The sequence below is a fragment of the Lissotriton helveticus genome, chromosome 4_1, assembly GCF_964261635.1.
Source record: "Lissotriton helveticus chromosome 4_1, aLisHel1.1, whole genome shotgun sequence".
NCBI lineage: Eukaryota > Metazoa > Chordata > Amphibia > Caudata > Salamandridae > Lissotriton > Lissotriton helveticus.
In genome coordinates, this window is record NC_136063.1 from 939,478,465 (window position 1) to 939,503,822 (window position 25,358).

At 42.4% G+C, this 25,358-nt stretch overlaps 1 protein-coding gene across 15 annotated transcripts in view; it reads left to right on the plus strand.

The window, feature by feature from the left end:
- The window catches only part of EPB41L3 (erythrocyte membrane protein band 4.1 like 3), an 860,969-nt gene that overhangs the window by 268,987 nt on the left and 566,624 nt on the right, over positions 1 to 25,358 (plus strand). For 3 of the 15 annotated variants that reach the window (XM_078687544.1, XM_078687554.1, XM_078687548.1), the window contains exon 1: positions 9,127 to 9,231. The exons of 11 other annotated variants lie outside the window; for them this stretch is intronic. The gene's annotated coding sequence lies outside the window, so the exon portion shown is untranslated. Of the gene's footprint in view, positions 1 to 9,126; positions 9,232 to 10,131; positions 10,237 to 25,358 lie in introns of those variants that run through there. One more of the 15 variants, XM_078687545.1, reaches the window with a different exon arrangement.

Below are 25,358 nucleotides of genomic sequence, written 5' to 3' on the forward strand. Positions count from 1 at the left end.
GAGAAGATAGTGGGGTTGATGATGCGGGTTCAGGGCAGTGAGACCTGTTTGTAGGTCGCCCGCCTATTTTGTGCAAAATAGTGTAAAAATATGTGGATTGTGACACAGTGATAGGTACTGGTTGGCAAAGACGAGCAGAAGGTTGTAGAGTGTTATTCCTCTGTAATATTTATTTTAGAGCCTTTCAATGGGAGGAGCATTTGCCTTTTCAGGTCAGACATGCTAAGGTTAGGGCCTGCTGCAAGGAGGTTAGGAAGGAAACGCTTTTTGTTTAAAAATAATACTGTACTTCCAATTTACGATCATTAGAAACATTAAAGATGCATACAAATATGCTAAATGCATTGCTGCTTTTCTTTGTTCGCTCTAGATACCTCATACAAAAGTATATCTGTTAATAATTATTAAGATTAAAACCCAGTAAATGTAGCGACCATCTTCAAGTGCACCTCCTGGCGTTTATGTAAAATATATTTTTTCAGAAGGCTTTATTTTATGTGATGCGAGTAGATTCTGCTTTCCCTTGCACGATGAATTTCCTTCTCCACACATTTTCCCCTTTTGACTTTTAGACTTTTAGAGGGCCTAAGGCAGCCAGTAAGCAGCACAGCATGCTATATTTTCAGGTACTGCTTGCAGACTCAACATTTGTTTTGTCAGTGAAAAAAAAAAAAAAGTGGTTTATGGCCTATATTTTTTAAGACTGGTTTGACAGTCCAACTTAAACATACCTGAAATGGGCGGTTGCTCTGTCCAGAGGAGTATCACTTGTTCAACACATACTGTTGAGGTTTGGTGTATTATGTTGCCTTCTATTGACTGCTTTAGAATGCATGAGGGAATACTTTCTATTCTAAAAATACAGTTAGTGCTTTATCACTTACATACATTGTACTCATTACCAAAACTATTATCTCCACAATTATGAGTACCACAGCCACCATTAGCACAATCACTTTTACTACCACCACAATTACAAACATTACAATAACGATCATCATTACCACTACCATTATAACCTCCACCACCAGCATCCCAATTTCCACCATCATTATACTACCACCAGACACACATCCTGCTGTCCTAGCATCGACCAAGAAAACGACTGGACCTCTTAATTAACTGTGCAATTCTCGCTGTAAAGCCTGAGACTGGCCTTAGTGGTACCATTCCACAGCTACTCTTCTTCGCCAGATTAGTTAAAGCCAGACGCAAGGTTTGGTGCAGTGGGTATACACAGATTGATCCCTTCCTCATTTAGCAGTGTAGCTAGTCCAATCCTGCTTACATCTATTTGTCGTGTTTATCATTAGTGGCTTATGAGCCCCAGGAATTTAGAATCCTTGTCTACAATAGACGTTTAACACTGCTTATTGACATTATAGAAAGGACCAACTTTTATATAGTGCTTCATCCTGGAAATTTAGACTCCTGAACAATCAGAGATCACACTACTAGGACAACTGAAATAAAGCACGATCATAAATAAATAAATTGGGAGCCGAAGGAAGTGTTCTTGTTCTACTATTGATTGTTATTTTTGCCCTGTTTCTCTTACTTGTGGATTCATCATGCACTAAACCCACATCACTTCCAGATGCACAGATGGATGAATACTGTATTCATGAACATGAAAAGCTTCCTTTATTATTAGATAGTTGCTTTATTATCAAATGCATGACATGAGTTATGGCATGATCCTCGACTGGAAATATTTTGAGGTATGTATAAGTATATTTAATGTATATTTATCTGGTAGTAAGACCTGTCGAGACAGACTCAGCATCTTAAGACTCTTTGCTGTCTGTTCTTGCTGAATAATTGCATGCTTGTTTGTAATCTTTGATGAAATGCCAAGAAAAACAAATGTAATAAATAAGTTAATAAACTGAGAAATAAAGCACAACATTGATTTTTGTGCTTATGCAAACAATTCAAGACGTTTCTTAAATATTAAATAATGATTCTTGCACTTCTCGGGCCATGAAATCTTGCACGGCGTGCCCTAGAGTACAGTTGGTGGTTGTTTGATGAAGTATCTCTCACAAAAATATAATTGACAAAAATATCACCCAAAAAATATTGAGGACATAAATATCGACTTCACATATTTTGTAAATAGAGCAAAAAATATCAAAAGTAAAATATAGGCCAAACTATTGTCGAAAACTGTGTAAATAAATTGAATTTGAACTATTTTACACTATATTAACTTGAAAATGTATATAAACTTTAAAAATAATATTACATTTTAAAAATGAAACTTCTAAAAAAAATAAAAAATGCATATGTACAAACATTAAATAAAAAACTTTAAAATGGGTGTAAACAATAAATGTAATATTTAAAAAAATAAAATGATTATTTAAACATGAGTGCAAAAATACTATTAAAATTAACTAACTACACACACACTAGATATTACCTTATTTAAAAATATATACGATAACAACATTAAAAATTAAGTTATATATATATATTAAAAATATATATTAAAGCAACCTAAAAAAGGGCTACTCTTTCTCTAATGCAAGCAGTATTAGTAGGGAAAGTGTTGGACTTTGGAGTGGTTAGATTTACTATTCCCACTCCAGCTTAGGTAACAGTAGATAAATGTTAAACTTTACAAAAACTCACATTTCTGATTTTCTAAATAAGCTTAAAATATATTTTCCAAGAACAAATTGAAAACATATTGTTAACATCATATAATTTATTAAAAATCAAAAATATTAAATTAACATAAATTATACAGAAATTGATATTACAAATTATACTAATTAAAAAATAAAAAATATATTGAAAATACTTCCTAACCTATGAACCTAAACTTCCAACAACCACAAAAACAAATGACATTAATGGCAAAATGTAACTATACACATTCCTAAAAAATATAATTATGCTCTAAAATTAATTATTAAACACCAAAATATAAATATAATATAAATATGTAATATCCAAATGATTAGGATTTCTTAATTTGTTTACAGTCTTCTAATTAAACAAATAACAAAAACACATTACAATATTTTTAGTTTTATATATTAAATCACTAAAATAAATTACATGAATATCTAATGAAAAATGTGATCTTATAGAAAACTGTTTTACACAATTAAGATATAATTACTTTATGCAAATTCACACCCTATTCCCCTACAAACTCAACAATCCACCAAATAAATATTGACATAAAATATAAAAACTAAAAGTGTATTACCAAATTAAGAAAACCACACTAAGTAGAATTAAACATGCTTGACATTAAATTAGGAACAGCTCGTAACACGAAAACTAATAAAAATCAACCAAACAGTTAAAAAAAAAAACATTATCTATAACTGGATTTAGAATTATATAAAAAAACGTCGAAATGTATATTCTTACCTTCTGTCTTCTGTCCCATGATATTTTTGACACCACAATATTTTTCACACAATTTTTGTGTCTCATGATATTTTTAAAACAATATTTTGTTGAACTACCATAATTGAAGCAGCTGGAGCAGCACTTAGATCTGGATAGCTAGATGTTTCAATTGCCAGATGGGCACTATGCGGTGCCAAAGAGAATCTGACAGTAGGAGTGTCAGTCTGGAGCTCTAAATATTTGAGTTTCTCATCTAAAGAAACATTCAGGTTGGAAAAGGTGAACTAATGAAAGGCAAGACGGATGCCTGACATTTGAACTAATTCTGTGAGCTCCACTCGTACATGCTGTTTCTCTTTCAAATATTCCATAATGGACAAGTTTATACATGTTCCCTCACTGTCCCAGCCACTCACTCATGCTCTTGCTCACCTCTAATAGTCACTCATGCACTGCACGACACACATGGAGGGAATTCGGCATCACATGTTAAAAGTGAGCACTTTGTGCTCATTCAACACTGCACAGCTATTCCCTATGGCTATAAATGTTCCCAACAACACCCACTAGTAATACAAGATGTGCAATCTGTTCCATCTGACTGGCCCTGGCCAAGAATGCCAGCATAGACTATATTTTAGAAACTGTATAAACCCGTCCAGTCTGATACCATCAGACATCAAGATCATAATCTCACGTCATTAAACAAGTAAGTCACAGTCACCTTACTAAGGAACTGCATATTCACAATACTGGCATCATCATTATTTACTGATTCAGACACTAGTCTGTGATGGAAACCTCAAGAAAAAGTTTGACAGACATCTGAACCTTCGACAGTATGAAAAATTCATAATATTAGTTGCTAGTTGAGTAACTGGGTGGGTTGAGCACATGCTATTGAGATGTGATTGCAACCTGCAAGAAAGAGGGGAATCCTAATAGGGCCTAGCTATGACCAGGAGGTCGACTTAATAAAATCCAGATTTTTTTCCTATAACAAACAAGCTTCAGCAATGCTTTTTGGTCTGGGTTTAATGTGTAGATGCATGCAATATAAGCACATTAAAACCAGACATAAAAATAAAAGGCCGGCTAGGCATACTTGCCTTCTATACAATCCTGGTATCGTTTTTATTTCAAGTAAAGATTGGGTGATCAGAGAGACTTCATTATAATCCTCCTTTAGGTTCTATGACATAACATATGAGAAAGGATAATATTAAAAGTTCCCTTGTCACTCTTCCTTCTATTAACAAAGAAACAAAATAAGAACTGCTTAGAATGATAGCGAGTCTGCAGTACACCCTGGTTTTGGGTTGTATGAAACAGAAACAAATAACAGTTGGTCGCCGGGGAACTTTTGAGAATTGCTGGAGGGAAGAGTGTGTGAGGAAATTAAAGGTGCACAGGGAAACGGTGAACTGGAGGGACACAGAAGAGTGTGGCAGGCGGAGCTAACGAGGAATTCACAGAGGAAAGGGTAAGGCTCAAGAGTGAATATAGGGAAGGCACAAAAAAAGAAAAGAGTGAAACAGATGGAAGCTAGCCAGAAGGGATGGCCGGAGAGGTCCACAATTGAATAGTCCAGTATGCATGTCAATGTAAGCACTCTAGTGAAGGCTGGAGGATTCACTCAAACAACCAATAGGATTAGGTGAGAGGTGTAGTCTCCATTGGGCTGGGAAAATACGTGTTTAACAAAGCTGAAAGATGCTTGGTGAAGCCAGTGGTTGAAAGTGGCAGACCCAGAGTCCACTCTATGGATATTGTTAGCAATAGGTCTGTTTGATAGCTGCACTGTCAAAAAACAAGCTTAAACGTGTAATAAAGAAGATATATAAAATTGCATTCAAATTTCAAACCCCAGAGATTCTACAGTGTTCAAAAAAGAAAGTCAGCCATTACTCAAAAGAAAATAGGTGGTTAATTCTTATCAATAAAACTAAAATGATGATCGTTGGAAGGGTAGCATCAATAAGTAAAGCTAGGGCTGGAGGCCATTGAAGATGTACTTGGCTTTAAGTTCAACGGAGTCGATTTCAGTTTGTCAGAAAGATGGAAGAAGTTCATAAGCATATCAATTACTTAAGTTAGGAATGTGTTGATTGCAGAATTTAGTTCAGCTTTACTAGTGGTAACAACAATATATCACCAGTAAATTTGTATTTTTGTAAGTATGCTTCTGTTGTGCTCTGTGAAGCGCAAACAAGGGGATTCCCATTTTTAAAAATGTTTTGATACATTTTAAATAAATAGTGGTCATTGGAAGTGAGCCTGTTCCAAAATATTCTGAGGGAGGTAATTTGATGAGAGCTGGAGCTTATTCATCTTTTAGGATGAAAGTACTATGGCAGGGGAAAGTATAAAGCAGCTTAAAACCCCTGAGGTCCACATGTATCTATCACTGATATGCTGAAAAGGATTTGGAAAAGAATCAAACAAAAATTACTCTTTTAGATGATACAAATGGATCTGTAATGTTGCCGAATAATGTTAACACCACATATGGTACAACGAAACCACTCCTGTATAGAGTGTTGGGTAAATACGCCGATTTGAAGCAGAGTCATGGTATACTTTTTCACATCTCAAGAGTCCGATCTCTGTATATGATGTTGTACTGAAAGGGCTCATGACACTGAAAGGTATCTAAAGAAAATAATATATGATAACACTGGCGGCACTCAACATTATGAACACCTGCAGTACCGGGGCTGGAATTTGGCAGCATCTAGTGCATGCACATTTAAAACTGTTCTGAAGAGGTTGCCACCTATGGGCCTGTATGTAGCATAGTTAATTAGACTGTGAATGGACTGCTCCAAATAGCAATGACCTGGTATGTAACTGCTACTTCTCAATATGTGGAAATCTTGGGACTTTCAGGATGTTGATGTGGAGTTTCTACTGTAGGGGAAATATCACATTTTTTATCTGCGCACCTTGTGAGGAGAAAGAATTGTGTATCAAAAAGATTGTGGAAATCTGAGCACATCATAGGCGCAGGCAAATTTTTTGAGAATCGATAGTCATTTTCAAAAGTTTACCAGATTCTATTAGCAACTGTAGGGCAAACCAGGCACATACTGTAGCATTTGCGTACTTAAACAACCCAAATTCAGATATTGCTCCTGGCCTATGACATGGTAATACTCAGATTCGTATGACGAGTCAAGTAACAGAATTAAATAATGTTGATTCAAGAAAGGACATTGTTTTTCCAAATTCCTTACTTGACACTAGGCCCATGTAAGCAACAGAACAGGCAGACACACCACAGTGTGCACTGCAGTTGTACACAAGGGCTTTACATCGTGCTTCATGAAGGATCAATAAGATACTTATATTATTAATGTTATATAAATACGTCCAGTGTTTACTAGCGCCCTTAATATTTTAGGCAGCCTGTGTTAATAAAGTTGGTAGACGAGGGAATTAGGACAAGGGGAAGTAACTTGTATTTGCCAAGTCTTGTAAAATGTTGGCCCTGTGACGAAAGCAGGAATATTGTCTGTTTTTTAAGTCAAGAGTCTTGATGCTAGACCACTCCACTTCACCAATGACCGCCGACTCCAATGCTTAGTGTAGAGCTTCATTATTGACTCTGTGACTCTCACCCCCTTTCAAAGTTACTGACCACCCTCTTACAGTGGTAGTTCCTACTATGAGCACCTTGTTTATCAGAATGCCACTTATGAATGGATGGAAGAGTGCTGCACTGAAGTCCCCACTTGTTACAGTTGCTTACTCAGAATGGGAACAATTACCTCGACTCTTGTGGTCAGCTGTGCGCGCTCTCTCTACCTGATTCCCATTTCAAATCAGTTTCATTTTAAAAGGTTTTCTTTCATGTAGACAAAGTAGATCACATCCATTGCTTTTTCCTCATATGTCACTGGGTTGTATCATGAAAGTGTTATTATCTTTGTATGGAAAGCATGCTGGAGTGGCTGTTTAGCCTGCAGTTTTAAAGATTAAGTAAGGACGTTTCCTCTAAAATTGTTCTTTGTCCCGTTCATTTAAGGGCATTGCAGATGATAGTGTTTTGATCAACAGAGACAAAAGCCTCATTCAGTAGATAAGTGCTGTGCCGTCAACAAATTCTTCATAGAGTAGACTGACAAGATAAAACAGTCCACTAACAAGGACAAAGCGAGCCACCAAAACACCACCATTCCCATTATGCAACATACTTAAATGTTCTCCTTCAGACTGCTCTCAGTAGAACCAACAGTGCAGATCTGCAGATAAACATTTACCAAGTTAAACCCTCAGGATGTAGCAAAGTATGGACCAGATACTCACCTATTATACATTGATTGAAATAATCTTAGAAAATTCTGTAACCGTGCAAATACAAGGGGAAATCAACAACCGCACCAACCACTGAGTGCGTGGATGATGCACTTGTTGTCGCTGACAGATGCATCTTGCCGCCATGTTCAATTAACCTCTGTGCTGCCTTTCATACATCATGCATCTTTGATACATTTAAACAGTCTATCTAAACAGAAGGCGAAGCCCCTCCAGAAAGGACGATTAACAACCAGAGAGAGGTTTTGGCCTCATCAGAGAGGTATACCTTAAACATAGACACAGCGAGCCAAGGGACCCATGCCTGGGCATACCCTTAGTCTTTTAGGGCATTACATCACACAAAAGGTAATGGGAGTTATGCTTGCAAAAAGACTATCTACTGGTAATTGGTCGGGGTAGGACCATTGTTTATCATCCGCGGTGCCACTCAAGTCGAGGCCTGCCTTTTCCAAATAAGCACTGACCCTGCTACTCATGGGAACTATCCATCCTCAACTGTCAGCCGATGCCTCCTTCACAAGGGACCAGAAGAAACTCTAGACTGTTTCGGGCCTTGCACCCACCTGACAGTGACTGTCTATTTTACCAGCTTATTAGGGACACTGGACTGTCACAGCAGGTCCATGTCCTACTGATGGCCAGTCTGAGGCTTCCTTTCCCCTGTGCACTCCTCCCGGCCTGTCACAGTCCATGCACGTATTTTGTCTCTTAGATCCAAGCTGTACCCCGGGTTTGGCTCGGAGTCAGTTCTTATGTATTCATTTTGTATTCTATGCACTGCAGTGCACAGGTTTAAAACTACATCCTGCCCCGACTCTTAGAGTATATCCATTTGTATCTCTTCCTTGAGTGACTTTACTTCTTGTCATTTTCAATTTTTTCTGTTTGTACCTTTTATGTAACGCATGTAATCCTAAATCCTTATGTTTTGCAACTGGTTCTTATGTAAAGCCGCTCTGACGCCTTCGGGTAAAGTTCGCGCTATATAAAATCGCATTAAATAAATAAATAAAATGCTCCTCTTAATGTTTCTATGTGTTAGTTTTTCTTGAGGGATTTTTAAAACCTAGACTGAGCCAAATAACAGTATACGTTTTGCTTGCCTCTGCCAAACTGCAAGGCGCTGGCTCCTTAATGGCCAATTGAAATCTGTATATCTGATCATGGTAAACGCGTTTGATGCTGGCATGACCCTAAATAGGACTAGGTTGACGTTTGATGCTCTGGGATGTCGTACCCGGGGATTTATTCTATGCCAGGTATATGTCTAGGTAGGAGGCGACCCCAGGTATTCCGGGCATATCCAAGCGGTGGAAAGGTCACCACCTCCATCGTGCCGCTCTCTGTGCTGCTATTGGCCATCATTTTCCTGCGGGTGGGGTCTGCCGACCCCTCGGCGTCCCCCATTGGTTACACCGGCGGCAGGAGGCGGGCGCAGTGACGTGCGCCCCCGCTGCCAGGGCTGGGCTTCCCGGCGGCTGTAGTAGCGGAGGAGGCGCGGAAGGAGGCGGCGGCTGGCTGGAGCGAGCCCGGCACCAGGTACGCATCCCTGACATGTCCTTGGTGGCGGGTGGAGCGAGGCTGCATCCGTGACACGCACAATGTTGGACTGGCAACGTATATGCGCCCTTGTGGAGGGCGCCATGTTGTGGGTGCCAGAGGTGGGCTGATATATAAAACCGGAGCGGAGAGGAGGCGCGTGCATCGCTGGCTCGTCTTCTTGGCCGTGATTTCCCAGGGGGCAGGGAAGGGTCGCGGTGTGCACGTCTCTTCTGTCTGGGAGCTTGTGCTCACCTTAAATATTTCATTAGACAACCCGAGGTCCATAGTACTAAGGTTGCATTCGTTTGTGTATGTATATGTTAGTATGTTATATGCTTATTATGTATATCCTGTGTATGTCCGTACGCATGTCCATAGGCTGTGCAGGGGGATGGTAGGGCGGCTGGCGTCACTGCGCATCCTGCCTCGCTCGCTCTTGGAGGAGGCCAAGGGAGCATGCTGATGTGATGCATCTGGATGGGGCGTGGGGGAGGGGTGCCCACCTACACTGGCAGACTGCGTGCGTGCGCGCGCTCTGGAGAAGTCAGCACCTGCCTGGTCGAGTGGCACCCCCAGATTGGGTGTGTCGCCATGGCACCGCACATCTGGGCGCGCCCGATCCGAGGCATCCACTAAAGGCTGGCCGTGCCCTCTACATGTGCCCTCCGACCATGGCATACCCCTGGATCGGGGTATGCCATGGTCGGAGGGCATCCCCATACTGATTTCTTGCGCTGGCGTGGCTCTGTGCGGGTTGTAAAGGCAGTGTGCTCTCCCGGCTGCAGATGGCCCGTGTGCATGTGTGTGATGGTTTCCTCCCCTGTTGGATTCTGCAATGCGGTGGGTGTGGTGCCCTGGTACATGCAATACTCAGAGCGCTGCAGCCTCCAGCAGGTCCACTTCCCCGTCTCTCGCCAGACTTTCACCCAAAGTGTCTCCTCGGCTGCAGCAGGCAGGGGTGAAGGGGCTCCAGGCTGAGCCGGGGACTGTGCGGAACATATGGTATGTATTAGAGGTACTAGGGGAGAGCCGAGGAGGGGGAGAGGGCAGGACTTTTGTTTTCCCTTTCTTGTAAAACCATTAGTTCTCTCACGGCAGTCATCTGATGCCGGGTGTTGAGTTACACAGTGCTGGAGTGTTTTTTTTTTCGTTCCGATGTATCATTTTATTTCTGTTTCATTCAAACTAACCGCACACATTTCTCTGGAACTTAATTGTGACGAGGGTGTTAATGTTAACACTTTAACAGACTGAACATTTAAGGGGAGCGTGTTTTAGACCCCGTTTTTACTCTGTTACCGCACCAGCATTGCTTTAATCTCCTGTATTTCTTAGTCAACCCACTCACCCCGGCCTTGTTTTTTTTGTTACAAAGTAATGGAAAAGTTCCCTCTGTACCACGTTTGATGCAACCTTGATTCACTCCGTCTGCTTCACACCGTGGACGTGCAAACATGACTACCGCCCGTGTTTAGGCTGTCGGCGTTTACAGACACACGTAGTATTTATCACTGGGGGTGTCTATGGTGCAAATCTACCACCAAGGGGCAGCGGGGCATTCTGTCTCACAGGGGTCACATCCCAGTGTGTGCGGGTTAGAGAAACACACACTGATGTTTATTTGCACCGGGCTCTGCGGGAAGGCTAGAGTGCACGTGCACACAACGACGCCTCGTCGGGGGTATTAGGCGCTATATAAATGCAATTTAAACAGAAAAGGACACCCGCGAAATGCGTGTTTTGGTTGCTGCATCTGTGCTGAAACGTCTTTACGGGCAGGTAACGTGTGCCCAGAGTAAGAAAACGGTATGCTAATGCTCGAATTAATAGCAACAGGGAAGAGAAAGCTAGATGATGGGGTAAATGCAGAATACGCTTTACCTATGCTCTGAACATTACATAACCAGCAATCTCAATTGCCACATGCCATATTCAAATTTCATTTATTGCATAAATTGTTAACCAAGTTTGTTCTTTAAAATACCCTGAAACTTTTTTCTGAAAATCTGTTTTCAAGTGAATTCGATGTTTGGTAAACGCTCATGCTTTTTTTTTTTTAAATGGTGGTCACAATGATTTAGTTCTACTGCAAGTATCCAGACAGTGGCCAGCCCCGCACAGCCCCCTCAGTGCGCCTGTCTGTCCTGTTTGAGATTCAGATGCACGGCACAGAGGAGGCCCTGCCAGGCCCCACTTCCGCCTCTGTTGCTTCGTTCTTTGGCAGGCCTGAGCCAGAGCTGTTTTCCAGGCAGTTAGCCTTTTGGCTGACTTTCTCCTCTTTGGTGGAAAGAAATGCTGAAATGTGATTTTGTACTGTTTGCAGTACCTCCAAGGCGTATTCATTGCAGCAGAGTGTAGCCAAAGGACAGCACTATGTTCCATTGTGTGTTTGCTCTAATGCTTTTATTAGGAGCAAATAACATAATTGGGTCTTGATATAGTGCTTGCTAGTTGGATGTGCGCTTTGTATCGCTGTACATAGCAAGTGACCCCACCCAGTGGTATTCAGTTTACTGCAGTGCTTTAAATGGGCCTGTACTGCCTGGTACGGAGTACTGGTACTTTTTTATTTTAGAGGGAGAATACCGGCACTTCTCAAGAGGGACGTAATACTTTTCATTCAAGAGTACTGGCACTTCTCAAGAGAGATATAATACTTTTAATTGGAGAGTAGCAGCACTTCTCAGAAACAAGCAGGTACTCTGGCACAGAGTACCTGCACTTCTATTTTTCCATTTCAAGTACTGGTTTACTGGCACTGAAAGCTTTGTTGAGAGATCCGTTTATGTTTACAAGTGGGTCTGCGCAGGCAGTGCTGAACCCGCTGAGCTATCATAAGTTTATTACAGTTGTAGTATTTATCGCATTATTTACAATTGCTGAAGAGAAGTGCTGGTTCTCAATGTCTCAAGAGAATGGGCTAAGATGTGTTTTGGCCCATCAACTGTTTTCACTTTTTATAGCGGACCTAGCCTCAATATTGGGCAAAGCAAAGGGGGCTAGCCCTAAGATAAACGGGGAACATATAGCATGTCTCTTATACGCAGACAATCTGGTAATTTTTTTTTTTTTTTTTTAAAGACCTTTAATGAATGTATTTGCAGAGTTGATAATTACATGTCGGGGCCTACAACCCACCGGGCCGGCCGCTTCAGACATACACATCAATACAACTGTACATTGGTACACAGCCGTATGGCCGACAACCCTGGGGTCCGGCTGCACACCCTAAAATCATCTCCTACATATCATCTTCCAATATGTGTTTATCAGTTGTTAGGTCTTTACCATTTTATATTTTATTTTGTCTTGTCTGTGTCATTAACCATAACTCAAAACTTCGGCCAAGATAATACTCACACTCAGCGGTTATTGCCATGTCTACTTCTGTCCACTGCTTAACGCCATTGTACACAGTGGTTTAATCACGAGCTATGTCACAATCACGGTGTTACACTTAGTCCCTCTTTTGAGCTGTATCACCCACCCGCGCCCTCTAGACACCCTCCTCGTCCTCATCTGAGCTTACTTCATCATTCTCTGGTAAGGGTTCACACAACTCTCCTCTGGATCTGGTATTTTTGGACCAAACAGAGATCGGGTTACAAAGAAAGTTGAACAGTTTCCATGAGTATTGTAAGGCGAAAAAGTTAGTAGTCAACATGGACAAAATAAAGATTTTATGTTTTTGGAGAAGGGAAATAAGATTTAGCTGGTACCTAGGCCCTGAGGAAGTTAGAAAGTGTAGAAGAATACAGGTATCTGGGTATGTGGTTCCAGAAAAACCTTAAATGGACAACCCACCTAGATGCATGTAGAACAAGGACAGCAGCGTCAATAAATGGCCTGAGGAAATTTAATGGAAGTTACGGAGAAAAATCGGAAAGGCCGGTTTTGAGGGCATATCTGGCTATGGTGCCCCCGCAATTCCTATATGGGGCAGAGATATTGTTTCTAGGTGGTAAACATGGTTGGGACGTAGAGGAGGGAAAAGCCTTGAAAAATCTGCTCTCGCTCCCTAAATGTTCAGTGGTGCAAGCTGTAAGGTTAGAAACATGTGTAACCTCATGGAAGATCACAGTCTGCATGGCCCTAGTTAGATTTTGGCAGCGCTTGGGCACCGAGGAAGATCAAAAAATCTCGTAATGGTGTAAGAGGGAAGCCCTGACGAGTGAGCGTTCATGGGCTAAGGGGGTCAGAAATTCTCTCAAGATGGTTGGCAAACTGTTGAGCCTGGGTGTAAGTCCAGTGACCTTCCAAATGGAAGTTACAAGGAAGGCTCTTAGGGAGGTAGGATACGAAGTATCCCGAGCCGAGGACCAAGATTACTTGGCGATGAAAAAATCGGTACAGTTTATGGCCCAGGCCTGGCTAAAAGATACATACTTTCCATATATTGATAGACTACCGAATAGATGGCTGAGGAGAGAAGTTCTAAGACTAAGAACTGGACTGAATCCTTATTATTGTAATTCCAGAGTAAAATCGGAGATGATAGATAGCATTGGAAACTGTAAGTGTATATTGGGAACTACATGCGATATGATGCATATTTTATTGGATTGTACAAAGCTTTTAGAACTACGAAAAGAGATTTTATGTCCCATTTTTAGATTTGCTGCTAGTGTCCTCTTAACAGAAATGGTGAATTTAGATACTACCTGTGCACTGGCGAGATTTATGCAAAAAGTTAAACAAATTATGAATTGTGAGTAGCTCAAGTCGTGTTAACACCCTTTTAATGAGTTATAAGTTATATATGGTTTTTAAGTTTTTATGTAACAATGAATTGTTTTTAAATGTTTTATCTGTTTAAGGACAATGGTCCGAATAAACTCTGATTTTGAACTGAACTAATGCTTTTCTCTGATTAGGAGCAAATAACATAATTGGGTCTTGATATAGTGCTTGCTAGTTAGATGTGCGCTTTGTATCGCTGTACATAGCAAGTGACCCCACCCAGTGGTATTCAGTTTACTGCAGTGCTTTAAATGGGCTTGTTCTGCCTGGTACGGAGTACTGGTACTTTTTTCATATTGAGAGGGAGAATACCGGCACTTCTCAAGAGGGACGTAATACTTTTCATTCAAGAGTACTGGCACTTCTCAAGAGAGATATAATACTTTTAATTGGAGAGTAGCAGCACTTCTCAGAAACAAGCAGGTACTCTGGCACAGAGTACCTGCACTTCTATTTTTTCCATTTCAAGTAGTGGTTTACTTGCACTGAAGGCTTTGTTGAGAGATCCGTTTATGTTTACAAGTGGGTCTGCACAGGCAGTGCTGAACCCGCTGAGCTATCATAAGTTGATTACAGTTGTAGTATTTATCGCATTATTTACAATTGCTGAAGAGAAGTGCTGGTTCTCAATGTCGTCGCCAACCTGCTTCCAGCTGAGAAGTCCAGTATCCTCATGACAGTAATGCCTCCATGTTGAGAAGGGCTGACATTCATCTAGTCATAAACATATCAGTGCATTTAATCAGATCTCAACAGTACCTGCTCATTTAAAGTGCGGGTAAAAAAGCTATGGAAGCTTGTCCAGCGGAACAGCACTTGTGTAGGGCAACTGGCTTAGAAGTACGGGGCATAGCTACCTTTGTTGTAGCAGGTCCAGTGACACTGGGGCCGGGAGCCCTAAGGAGTCCTTTGAGCCCTGCCAGTGCTGTATTCTACTACCCTTGTAGCAGTCATGATGGCCATTTTCCTTGCTTGCACCAGAACCCATGGCATTCTTGCTACCGTACTGCATAGAAGACTGCCCTCCCCATGATGCACCTCCAAAGCCTCCTGAGGTTTGACCTTACCAGAGGGTGCTGGGTTGGATGACGCCTGAATGCTTCTGTCTTTTTTTCCTATATTTAGGAGAGCACTTAGAATTCTGCAGAAACTAAGATCCAAACCAAAGTGGTCTAAGATAACTGTCTAGAGTGGCTCATTGTGGAAACATGGTTCATATTCACATAGATTTTGCTGTGACTTACCCTTGTAGTCAGCGCTTGAAATGGAAAAATAGAAGTGCAGGTACTCTGTACCATAGTAGCTGCTTACTTCTGAGAAGTGCTAGTACTCTCCAATTAAAAGTAATACGTCATTCTTGAGATTTGCTGAGTACTCTTGCTGTCAAAATAAAAAAGTGTAGGTACTTCATACCAGACAGTACTGGCCCATTTAAGCACTGCTTGTAGTACTTCTGGATCTTTCCTGAATTCCGGGAGTAAGTCAGGCATATTCTTGCCTTACTCATGAGGAATACTACAAAAGGAACTCACACTTACTTAAAGCAAATTCTTTGTGAATCGTTCCTTTGTTTAATTAACACCATATGTCACACCTGAACTTAAGTTTCTGCGCTGAGAGGGCTTTTGCTCTGTTTGTCTTTTGTTTAACTTTTGGTAGGAATTTTTTTTGACTTCGAAGGATTTGGACAAAAAGTCCTGAAAATACATCTTGCACAGTTTTGTATGACTCAGTACCTATTTGGCGAAACTAATTTAAGGTGCGCCCCTGTTTATAGTCTCAGACTTTAGTTAAAATGTACACCGCTTTGTGGTGCTGTGATGTAGGAAAGCAGCGGTGGCAGCCCTGCTTTACTCTGCACATTGCTTGTCCCAGTGCCCCTCGAGCGCTCGCAGCTGGCCTTTTCGCGCCGGGCTCCACTGTGTGGGAATTTTTGCCGACCACGATAAATCGTCGTGGTTTCCTTTGACTCAGGGTGTCACGTTTTTGAAAAGATGCCACATCAGCTGCTAATGTTTAGAACGCTGCCCATTTCCCTTTGCCTCTTGGCATGCAGACGCAAGGAAGCCGCGCGCCTTTCCCGCCGAGTTGAGAAGCACTGATTTGCAAATATTTCTTGAATAGTCAGCAGGAAAGTGTGAGTAAATGGTTAGTGGTGCCAGTGTGTGGTGAAATAAGAGGGGCCAATGCTTGCTGCGCGTGCTGTGTTCGAGTTCACCCTCCTTCCTCCTCTTGCTCCATTTCTGCCAGTCATGCACTGCAGTGCAGAAGTAGCTCTGTGGAGAGCGACCATAATGCACCCTGGTATGTGATTGGCTAAAATTTAGTGCATTGGCTTCACTGTGCTTGGAAGCAACTGGGAAGAACTGGATATAGCAAGACTTTTAATGCACTGATCACACAGCTTTGCACGTGCACAGCAGGGTAAGTTTACATGTCTTTGGCATCGCAGAAATTAGGCAGCATCTCCTTCTGAAAACACCTTTTCTATCATAGCTTTGCCTTCCTGACATGCAGTGGTACCCTCTGTACTTGGTATATGCAGGCTGTTGTCTTAGGAACAGGTGCATTCCTGCCCTGTGCAGTGGCTTTGCTGGGGCAGAAGAAAAGAGGGTGTGGCAGTACATACTCAAACATCATCAAAGGTAGAATTTTCCTTTGCTTTTTAGGTGGAGCCTATTAGACAGCTTATGCTCTGTCTGTTGCGAGACTTATTGTGGACTTACCAAGAACAGAGGCGGCTTGGAGCCAGCCCATTGCTTACCATTGGTTGTCATTCCTGTCTCTGCCATTTGCTTCTTATTCAAAGGCTTTCCTTGTATGTATTATGTCTTCCCCCCCTCTTGAGTATTGTCCCTTTACATATATACTTCCACTGCTCTCTTTTAGGGACTTCTTTTTTCTTTTGACTTAAGCAGTCCACATAAATGCATGTATTTTTCAGCTAGCTTCCTCGTGTACTTCTTTTTACTCCTCCCACACCCATGTGCTTCTCTCTGCCTCACTCTCTGAAGTGATTGGCGGTGTATGCTTTTTCCCTGCCATATTGTATTCTGACAGGTGAGAAAGCAGTACACCAGCGATTCCACCCTCTCCTTAGTTCTCTTTCTATATACCTGTTTGCTCCCTTCGTGCTCCACTTTGCTGTATCGTGCCCATTGTCTCCTCTCCCCGCACTGTGTTGCTTCTGCCCCCCCCCCCCCAATGGTACAGCCCTCCCCCGCCCTCCAAGTTGCTTTCTCCAGCCATGTCCTCTTTCTCTCTCTTGCATGTTGCTTCTGAACCCCCAGAAGTGTTTCCTCGCCCATCCTGGCTCCCTGTGTTTCTCGCCCCCCCAACTGGTGCTTCAATTTAAAAAAACACATGCCTCATTATGTAGGCCGATGTATGCATGTGGCATGCCTAAGGAATGATGTAATGTCTGTTTATAGCGCCTTTTAAACATTTTATTGGCTTTAGTCATGCTGCACAGCATGAGGGATGCAGCATGAGTAGAAGCCACTGGCAAAGCCAATAGGCCCCAATAGACTTTGCCAGTGCTTGTTTCTCCTTATTCTTAAAATGTTTGCTTTGATCGCGTAACGATACCCAGACGTAAGGTAAAGTCCATATCAGAAATTCAAGCAATGCTTTTTCACCAAGTAGGCGTTCTTGGGATGTTAATTCTAGTTATTGTATGTCTTTTGACAGTGTCAATATGTACATTTATATTAATGGCCTCTGTTTTATTTCTCATCTTCCTATATTTCACCTAAATGTCAATGTACCACCCAAAGTAGGTACATTCCTTGAGTTCCGTGCACCGATAATGTACGAAATGTTCCTACCTCTCTGCATAGCTGCCAAGGTTTCAGATTGCTATGTGTGACATTTTTGAGTGACGTTTCAACAACTATGAGTGACACTTTCTCACGAGCAAAAACAAGCAATGAAGGCGAGGGAAACATATACTTAGCAAAAATTACACCCTAAACAATTACTCCTGCCAGATGTACCCAGCCTGGTACGCCGACTCATTGGGCCTCCGACTGCTCCCTGTCAGTCAATCAAATAAATGCAGCAGATGAGCATCAGGATTGCAGGCCACTCTCTCTGTCCCACATTGAGACCTAGCCGAGTCTGTATCAGGTTTGAGAGGCCAGGCAGCCTTAGCCTATATCATAATAATTATTGAGTCAGCTGACTTGCGGACTCCAGCCACCGCAGTCAGGACGGCATGATTGGGCAAGCCTTTGGAGAGGCTCTGGCACACATAGCGGTCACAGCCAGGCAGGCAGTATTACTTCAAAAAGAGACACCGAGTCACAGCTCACTATAAAAACAAATATTTTAAGGGAGCGGCCAACGTGCTACCAGCGAGTTGCAATAATGGCTTGTTATTTAAAAAATACTTAGGTCAGTGAGTTACTTATAAAAATGATCAGTAAGGATTTACCTGAGTGAGCGACTGCCCTGGTGTCCGTCCGGTGCACCGATGTACCCGCTATATGTGGGTTCACTAAGTACAGTGTTGGTTTTTTCAATATGGTTGTACTGAATTGACACTGGGTCAGGTTAGCGCGAAGCAAATAAAGTAACAGAACTTTTGTGTAACACGAATACCTATTCAGCAAATATAATTGTAACTGAAATAAATGAATAAATAACCATGTTGAAACTACTAAGTTCAGTAGTTGCATGACAGTGTTCTAAGTGTACCCACCCCCACCACTAGTTAGACTAATGCACTAGTGAGCTCAGCTGTGAGGAGATGGACTGCGCAACTACAGTTCTCGGTATGCTGGTGCACAGTCATGACAGGCAGACTCAGCTCAGAAGACAAATCTATCTCATTCTTTGACGCATGCCAACAAAAACAAATTTCATAGCATTATCAGTGCAGCACTGATTATAGCAAGTTCAGACACTTACATTCCGGAGCCGGCGCTGTTCGTAGTAACACTCAGGCACGCACCCCGTGGTCAGTCTTCTACAACTGGAGGATACGGAGCAGGGCCGGACTGGGAACCAAAACCGGCCCTGGCAAAGTGCTTGGCCGGCCCCCCCGCCCCCCGGGCGGGAGGGGGGCGAGCGCTTTGCCAGGGCAGCTTTTCAGCCGATTTTGTTACAGGGCCGATTTTGCAGCTATGCTGCAAAACCGGCTCTGCAACAAAAACGGCCCCCAGGGCCCAAAACCGGCCCCACCCTTGCGGCCGACCGGGGGATTGCCCGGTGCCCACAACGGCCAGTCCGGGCCAGATACGGAGTCCGGCAGCACAGCAACAGGAACACCACACTTTCTGCTTGCACAGAGCTTCCTCACTGTGACATAAATGGTGAGACAGTACGAACCCCTTCTTCACACTCCAGCAGCATGGCCGACGGTGCTGGCGGGTCCTAGTCGGTTGGCCAGAGGTCTGTGGGATCATACTGCTGCGGCAAAAACGGCAACTTAGTCAGGAGGCTCACGGTGACTGAGGGGGTGAGGACGGCTGAGCTTGAGGGTCGTGCGTCCGTCTAGCAATTAACTTGGAATGCCCGTCAGCTGGCGCCGTGGCGGGAAGTAGGACTGACCCGACACTCACCTATTAAAGTGAGTTGAACAAACTCAGACTCACACTCTTGTCTCCACAATAGTCAGCCATCGGGCAGTGACTGAGACTCCTCCTGACATCACTAGCCGCATGGTGTGTTGTATATTACATTGTAACACATTAGTTGAAGCTAGCGAGCAGATGAGCCAGCAACCTGCTGGGGGCAGCACGCACAGACACTGCAGCCTTCGGGGCATTATAGCAGTGCTCGGCTTGACACCCGATTGCAGAGGCACAATAATGCTAGAGTTTGCATTTCAGTGCGGTGATGTGGACTACCACACTGAATTGCGTTAATGCATGGGACTTCGCAGGGCTGTCTCTGAAAATAAAGTGACATCTTAAAAAAATATATTACTAAAAGTAAATGCAAGGTAATTGCATATTTATGAAATAAGACCTCCCAGATTAATTCTCATCTGCTAGTGTCAGCAGTTTTAAAATTACATTTGAATTTTGTTCATGGACGGTTCTCAGCAACTCCATCTTGTCAGCCACTTTCTTGCACTGACATACAAATCGTTTCCTACATAGAGATCCGCTCCAAGTCTCACTTAATGCTGAAGCAGTTGCTTTCAAGTTTCATTTCACTTATTTACTTGTCTATTCAGTTTATCAAGTGCTATCGTAATATGTAGACAGGTTTACATTTAAAAATGTTGCTCTGGCAGATCTATCTGTTATAAATATATTTTCTCCTTGGCGGGTTTAGAACCCACATTCTTGCAAATTCAGTAAAATCGCCTCATTGTTTGGCTTACTTCTCCATGAATTTGTATTTCTCCGCCAAAACCTTTCCAGGCTTCTTTGCTCTCCTCCATAAGGACCTCACTTACCCTGGGACCTTAAAATGACACACAGGGCTTCTGAGGACCCCCTTACTAACTGTGATAGGTACAGCAAATGTAGAGCTCACCATATCCAGCACCAGCTCACTTGGGTTTTGCAATAATTCTTCATGCTGCTAGCAGCTCATCTCAATCTTCATACTATAAACGCTTTTAGGAGATGTTCCACTTGTGCTCTTGATCTGACTTCTGTGCCACAACAAAGAGCTTACAGCTAGATTCATCAAGCTTAATTGCGCTCGCAAATGGCCAGATTCTGAGAATCTGGCCCTTTGCGAGTGCAATTTTTGCATTTGGGATTCATCATCCCAAATGCAAAATTCGCTAATAAAAAATTCGCACATTTGCGAGGAATTGCATTTAAGGAATCTCTATTTGAGATTACTTAAATGCAATTCATGAACCATTTTGAAATTGCGAAATCGCAATTTAGGACCGCTATTTACCACGAAGTCAAACCTCGTGGTAAATAGCTAAAACTTAGAAAAATGCATTTAAATGCATTTTTCTAAGTTGCATGTTACACACACACATGTCCTTTGGACATGTGTGTGCACAACATCAGTGTAAATTCACATTTCAGGGGTGCTACAGGGTGTCCTTTGGACACCCCTGCACCCTTGAAATCGCATCCTTATTTGCGATTAGCAAATTGCTAATCGCAAATAAGGAATAACTCCCCATTCATTCCTATGGGCCTTTGGAATGTGTAGGAATCGCAATTTATTTAGCAATTCCTACATGAATCCCGTTTTGCAAGTCCTTAATAGCGATTCCTTATGAATCGCTATTAAAGACTCGCAAAACGGCCCTTTCATGAATCTAGCTGTAAGCCTACACCTGTTAGTTGCTTTCTCAATAAACCGTCACAAACTGTGCTCTTGTTGCCATCCAGGCTTTGTAACAGACTCCTTTTATTTAGTATTCAGTGTGTCTCATATTCACCCTTCTAAACAAAATACCAAACAAAATATGTTTGTGAGTAAGCTACTCCACAGTTGTCAGTCACTGTGGCGTCCAACCCCATCCACAGCACGTTTTTCCCATTAATCTCTGCTGGAACATGGGGTTCCGCTCGTCACTTTACTCATCACCTAGAACCCTGCGTACCAATGTCGATGGATCTGTGCTCTCAGCTGAGAAGTGGAAGCTACATCTCAACATAAATCATTACCGATTGTTATTTCTTTACCGCAGTCAATAGAGCTAAGTTGAGTTAAAAGGATTATTTAAATCTATTTGTTGTTCACTCGTTTATTAAAGTGTTATTTGCCAGAGATCATCAACAAAGGTTAGCAATCAATACATCGATGTTCAGTAATAGGATTCAATTTAGTTAATCAAAAATAAGCATTAATACAATAAATGTTAAAAGCGCGGAGAACAACGTTACCTATAGTAATGTAATGACGATGTGCCGGGAAAGGGCTTATCTGTATGTAGTGCAATATGATGTGTTTTAACTAACTACAGATGGAGATGGTTAATGAAGTTTATGATGTTTGTGATTGTATGACTACGAAATGAAAATAAAAAAAATTATAATGAAAATAAAAAAAATGTTAAAAGCTTGTTCCATTAAGAAACATGCCTATTCTAAGCTAGGTAGATATAAATGAGGGAAAAGTTAAAAGTGGTCTGTACAGAAACTCGGAATAGTTCTGATGAGAGATTCAAGCATAAGTGTAAAACATTAACAACATAATTTGGAAAGTATTCTCAGCTCAAATAACAGCAATTCAAGGAATAACTAAGACTTCCCATAAAGAGATGTCGAAGAAACTCAGTGCAGAGTCTCCTCTCAGAGAGTCGGGGAAAAGGGAATCAGTGTGCTGTGCATTGAAGGGTGCCTAACTAGCTAGGAGCATGCACAACTATTAAACACTCAATTTCTCTGTAGCAACATTAATGGTCTTCACCAGAGTACAATCGTCTTTCCACTATGTGCCCTTTAAAGTTGGGTGCACAAACTTTCTTATTTGTGATAATATCCTCTCAAGAATCACCCTACCTGTCGTCTACATGTTCTGTGATGTGAACGTCACTATCAGTCGTGTAATACATCAAAACCTATTCATTAACTAATAAACAGCTGATTCCAAAGTTGCAATGTCAGCAGCAATAAGAAGAAAAACAACTTGCACAATTCTCGGTTAAAGGGAAAAACAAGCATTTCAGTATTAACCGCACGCGTGCGGGCGGAATTCCGCTCGTACGCGGAGATTTTCAAAAGCGCATGTTACGTGACGAGCTGGGCTCGTCATCAGCGTAGCAGGAGGCTACCTCATGACGAGCCAAGCTCGTCATCAGCGTGGAAGGGGTTAATGGGCCTTCACGTTAAAACATGATTTCTTTACATATGTCATCTTAAAAACCCAGGCCGTACTTTTATGTTACAGGCCTAAATATTCTGCTTCGACGCCTCGTCAGGGGTAGTAAGCGCTATACAAACACAACGACAATACAATTTATTTATTTATTTATTTTTTCCATTTGTGAGGCGCACAGCTACCCAAAAAGGGTTTCCCGGCGCCCAGGCACAGCACAAAAGAAGATGGACATAAGGCAGTGTGGTTCGGGTTATTGTTCGAACAACCAGGTTTTGATGTTTTTTCCTGAACCTGGCGTAGTTGTCTTCTTTGCGAATATGTAAAGGGAGGGCATTCCAAAGTTTGGGTCCTAGCTGGGCAAAGGATTTCCCTCCCATTCTTGCAAGTTTAAACCGGGGTACACAGAAATTGGCAGCTGCTTGTGACCATAAACTGCGCTTAGGTATGTAAGGGTGGGCTAGAGCTTGTAGGTATTTGGGAGCGGTGCCTGCCTTGATTTTAAACATGTAACTGAGGGCCTTGAATCTGACCCGGTTTGCTACTCTGAGCCAGTGTAGGTCACGCAGGTATTTAGACACACTGGCAGTTTTTGGAATTTGACAAAGCAGCCTGGCAGCAGCATTTTGAACAAGTTGCAGCCGCTGTACTACCTCTTTGTTTGAACCAAGATACAAGATGTTTCCGTAGTCAAGCTTGGATGTAATGAGGGCATTGACCACGTTTTTTTGGATGGAGGTCGGTAGCATCCACAGGATTTTTTTAAGCCACTTTATGATTGTAAAGCAAAGGCCGGCCACTTTGTTGGCTTGTTGCTTCATTGAGAGTGACCTGTCCAGAGTAAACCCCAGATTACGTACCTGGTCGGTAGGTGACGGGAGATTTCCCATCTGGAAGGCCAGTGGTAGGAGGCCCATAGATCACTTTGTTTATCCAGCAGGAGGATCTCCGTTTTATCCCTGTTCAGTTTCAACTGGTTGGTGGTCATCCAGCTGAAAATGTTATGTAGACCCTGTTTAAGAATGGAAGGGGCTGGTGGGCCAGAATCGGACAACGAGAAAATGATCTGCGAGTCGTCAGCGTAGGTCATAAGGGTGAGTCCAGAACGGTCCGCAAGGTCAGCCAGGGGTCTTAGGTAGAGATTGAAAAACAGCGGGCTGAGTATAGAGCCCTGGGGCACGTTGTGGGGGGCATGGAACACTTCAGAGTGTGCAGCGGAGGATGCAATCTGGAAAGTTCGGTGGGTCAGAAAGGACCTGATCCACTCCAACGCTGCACCACAAATCCCATTATTCTCTAGTGTGGTTAGTAGACCTTCATGGGATATAGTGTCAAAGGCCGCACTCAGATCTAACAGAATGAGTGCGACCGTTTGACCATCATCAAGGAGTTTGCGAATGTTCTCGGTAACTCCCAGCAAAGCTGTCTCAGTTGAAAACCCCGCTCGAAAACCGGACTGTGACGGGTGAAGAAGGGAGTTTACTTCCGTGAAGTGAGTGAGGGAAGCGTGAACATGTCTTTCCAATAACTTGGAAAACGCAGGAAGAAGTGATATAGGCCTGTAGTTAGATAGTATTTCTGGGTTAGCCATGGGTTTCTTCAGAAGTGGTCTGATCATGGCGTGCTTCCAGAGTGCGGGAACAGTAGACAATTCGAGGGAGGAATTTAGCGTGTTAACAATAATATCCAGAGAGGGATCATCCAGTTGCTTCAGTACTTTTATGGGGATAGGATCGCAAGGGGAGCCAGATTTAATTGTTTTGAACATTGATTTAAGTGTGTCGATAGTGATGAGAGGCCAGCGATCCAAGGTGTTTTTAATGGTCGGGACAGAGTCCACGAGATCGTGTGGGGAGGTGTCCAACTTATTGCTATTGATGTCAGTGATTATTTTGTCAATTTTTTCAGAGAAGATCTTGACATTGTTGTTTATTTAAAGGACAGGCAATAGCAATGGTTTGAGCACCAGCTAGTTCCTTCACAGTATTGAACAATGCTTTTGACCTATTCGTTGCATTCATGATAGTGGTGTTTACATACAGGACACGGGCTTTGGTGCAGGCTGCGTGGTATTTATTTCTTGCACTCTGATAGCCCACTTTTTTGTCAGGTGCGTACTCTTTCCTCCACTGTCTCTCTAAATCTTTACATTTAGATTTCTCCATTTTTAATTGGTCATTGAACCATGGGGCTGGGGGGCGGTGGCTGTTTCTTCTAGTGTCGAAGGAAGGAAGACAAGAATCAGCGGCATTATTAAGCCATTGTTGTGTTGTATTAGCAATGCTTTCCATGCTAGTGTCTGGTTTAGGTGGATTCTTGCTGAGGGCTTGATTGAATAGTCCAATATTAAGATTTTTTCAATTTTTCCTCGATGTGGCAGCAGAAACAGACAGCAAGAGAGCTGTTTCTGGTAGTCTAAGACTAACATTTATTAGATAGTGGTCTGACCAACAGGTCGGGGTTGTGTCTTGCCATATTAGTTCGGGGAGATTAGTAATGACCGGGTCTAATAAATGCCCCGCCTCATGGGTAGGTCCAGTGTTTAGAAGTGTCATGTTTAAGGCTGTGAGGTCATCTAGCGTATTGGAACATGTGTAATTAGTAGCGTCGTCCAAGTGCAAATTTAAATCTCCGAT